The following is a 3,439-nucleotide window of genomic DNA, read 5'->3' as shown; positions in this document are numbered from 1 at the left end:
ACCGAAAATAAGGTATACCGAAGTTCGGTATATCGAAAAATTTGGTAAGATAAATGTATGATTTTTCTGCATACCGAATTTTCGTTAAAGTATACGGTATGGTGGTTTCGGTAAAGTATACCGTACCTACCCACCCTTACCTAAAAGCATGAACTTTAGTCTAATTATGTTATTCCCCATAAACTTTAAAATGATCTAACAATATAACAAACTTTGTATCTCATGTGTTATCTTTTACGGCAGGTCAATAGTCATATTTTATTTTTCAGGTCAATCGCCATATTCCAATAACGTACGTGGTTTTTTTAAATCCTACTTGGCACAACTATTTTCAATGTGATTTTCTACGTGGTTTAGTTTTTTATCCAACTTGTTACGAACTTTAATGGGTCTAAAATATCATAAACTTTTACAGCTACCCACTAAAAATAAGTTTTCTCTCAAAATATCTTATTCGGGCCGAGCATGACCAAAATTTATCCCTTTGGCGAAAACCTGGCCCAAACTCGGCCCAAATCTGACTCAAACACATTCCCTGCCCAGATCCACCATTCTTCGTATAAAAGCAATGCACCCTTCGTCTCATTGTTACGAATTATGTACGTGATTATTGTTACGAATAAAAGTTGTCGTTATTATAAATAAAAATAGTAATTATCATTATGAATAAAAGTGATTGTGAATTTTATATAATAGCTATAATTTTTCAAGATAAACATGTCTATTAATGAATCAGAGTTACTATACATTTTCGCACAATCTATCAACAACTTTTTGTACACAGTACGTTATATTTTTTATTTAATAAAATTAATATACTCAGGACATTTTTGCACAATCCATCAACAATTTTTAATAAAATTAATATAATGAGGACAGGTGACTGGGTTTCTTCTAGGCAAACTTTATGGGGTTTTTTGGCTCAATTTTTGCCAAGCATGAAGTGCTCCAAACTGTGGCATTTTTCGAGTATTTGTTACTCTGTAATGCAATGGTAATATTTTGCTCGATGAGTGCTCTAATGAGCTCGTAAAGTACTGAACATTCATGTCTCTCAATAAACTTTACTCGCTAAAACCCATGTATTTTGAGGTGACTAATATATTTATATCGATAATTTATATTTATAAAAAATGATTACATATATACAAGTTAGTGTTATTTTGACTCAAATACTATATGTAACTAATGGTGACAATACATTTTTTTCTGAATAATAGTAATAATTTTAAATTTGCATGTATAAATTTTTTATGACAAGCTTAAAACTTAAAGTAAAATTAAAAAATAATTAATACTAATAAGTTAACTTTCAAATATATATAGAATCAAAATATATTTTCATAAGTTTGAAAAAAAGTAATGATGGACACTAATTATTTCGGGTCAATCCTCAATGGTTCGAATTAATTTTGGGACAATCCTATCGACTTGTATGCTATTCAGTTTAATATTATTCGGATTGTTATTTTTTTCAGAGTTATAAAATTTTCAGCCCTAATCTTATTAAATTATAGAACTATTCAAACTATTTTGTATATTTCGGATTAAATTGACAGTACGTAAGTCCGTCAGCTTCAATAAATTATAGATTTCGTTTGTTGGTTAGTTTCATTTCGGTTCCAACTACTTCTGTAGTCATGATAGTTTATAATGGAAATATTTTCTATATAATAACAATTAGGTTACAGTTCCAATGATGACACAAGATTCTTATATTTTAGACACCAAGTCTCCATACTTTTCATCTCCTATCTTGATTTAATTGAATGCATTTAATCAATTTCAGCCAGTTTGTTTTATCATTCATCCAACGTGTTTTTCTATAAGTAAATGAATTTAAATTTAAAGATAGCGTTTGTAAATTTAAATTTGAGACGTTTGGTCTTGGCATTATCATTTTACTATTATGCCGATTCATCAACACCATTTGATCAATGTTTTGATTGTGTTTGATTATAGATGAATTTATTATATTCTTGTGATTGATTTTGAAATTTGAGACATTTAATTTGGTCTCGGCATTATCATAATACTACTAACCATTGATTATACATTGTTGGAGTATGTATAAAGGTAAGGGTTCGATTTATCTTAGTTGATTAGATTTTCAAGTTAATTAATTAAAACATTACATTCACTAGTTTTTGACAATTTATTCTCTTTATTTATTGATTTGGTATTTACCTTTTTAATAGTTTATTGCTATTCAAAACCAATTGATTAGAGTGATTTACTTGATTACTAGCTTTACATAGTCTTCCTCGACAAGATCGATATGGATTGACTCGATTATTGCATTACATTAGAACTCACAAGCGAGCGACAAGTTTGCTCAATCTTTTCTGTTATAAGAAAAATTAACTAAATGATTTATTGTTGAAAATGAATTTATGAACAAATTGTAAATTAATCATCTCTTATAGTAAGATCCTATTTTGAATTTGAATAATCTCAAATCATGCACATGCACATGCACATGCATTTGCACTATAGATTGTTTAATAAGTTATGAGTTTCAATAAAGTCAAATATGAATAGTCTAATACAATACACCCATCAATATCGTCAGAATTGATTTAGTCGAAATCTTGAAAATGAAGATACTAATGCCCCGTTTGTTGAATTATAAACGATATATTACTGGAAATATAATCACAACCATAATCTTTTTACCAAGGAATATTAGCATCAGCATCACTTAAAGTATTTTGTTTTATTAAGTACTCAATCTGAATGTTTTCATTTTCGGATTGTCCCACTGAAAATGAAACGTTTTGTTAAATGGAAACAACTTTATCTCTTTCTTTTCATCTCTCTTACTTTACTCTATCTTCATTAACTAACAAAACAACACTACATAAAATCATATTCCGATTACCAAATATTTCATATTTAATGGGATGGAGGGATGTAATATCCGAGACCTAGATTTTCGAGAATTTTGAAATAAATACTAGAATTTTTTTAAAGAGAAAAGAAAGAGTGTTCAGAGCTTTGAGCATACAGAACACAACAGTTAGTATATCCAGCTAAGCCTTGAATTTACAGAAGTTCCGAACTAATAACTTACAATCCTAGACGACGAGGACAAAGGAAGTTAAACTACACTATTACAACTCTCGAGCCCTAGCAACTATGTCGACCTTCATCACCGGGCCGTCTCGCTCAGAATTTTCCGACGGTCCGTTGGGCCAAGCCAACGAGACAACAGTCGGGAGGAGCCAGTCTCTTGTCCCTACCAGAAACAACGAGATAAACAAGAAGACACATAAGACACTAAAGTGGCTAGTTGGCAAAATAAGTAAGGATAAGGAACAAACCTACTTTAAGCATGTAAGACTAAAACTTACCCAAAAAAAAAAGGAAGGGTCAGAGGCTGCCATTTCCCTGCACTCCACGGCTCACCCCCAGCCAAACCAACAGCCACCTGCCACTC

The sequence above is a fragment of the Salvia splendens genome, chromosome 7 (assembly GCF_004379255.2).
Source record: "Salvia splendens isolate huo1 chromosome 7, SspV2, whole genome shotgun sequence".
Lineage (NCBI taxonomy): Eukaryota > Viridiplantae > Streptophyta > Magnoliopsida > Lamiales > Lamiaceae > Salvia > Salvia splendens.
Note: the sequence above shows the minus strand (reverse complement) of the source record.